A 384-nucleotide genomic window follows, 5' to 3' on the forward strand; every position below is an offset into this window, starting at 1 on the left:
CCTGAGTCTTTGCCCAGCCAGTCCTCCTCTCCGCAGGGTCTCCTCCAGCTGGGGAGAGAGGACCCTCACCTCCAAGGACTTCCCAGGGTCCCTGGGACTTTGTGACGAGCAGCGGCAGTTGCAGCTGTCAGCCCCATCCAGCTCCGGCGGGCAATGAAGCCCCTCCGTGGGGCTGCGTGAGCCAGAGCTCGTGGGGCAGCGGCAAAAAGCGCTGGCCCCGCTGAAGCAAGGGGTGGTGGGTGCCGCTGCCCCTCCCCGCCTGACCCCATGGAACTGCACCTCTGTTTGCCCTCCCCCTCCCAATGTCTTCCATAGTATTTATTTAATTAGTATTTAATTTGTAATGTTTCGTTTGTTTTTGCTGAGTCTGTATCACTGTGCTGG

Source organism: Pterocles gutturalis, unplaced genomic scaffold (assembly GCF_000699245.1).
Source record: "Pterocles gutturalis isolate BGI_N339 unplaced genomic scaffold, ASM69924v1 scaffold22694, whole genome shotgun sequence".
NCBI classification, from domain to species: Eukaryota; Metazoa; Chordata; class Aves; order Pterocliformes; family Pteroclidae; genus Pterocles; species Pterocles gutturalis.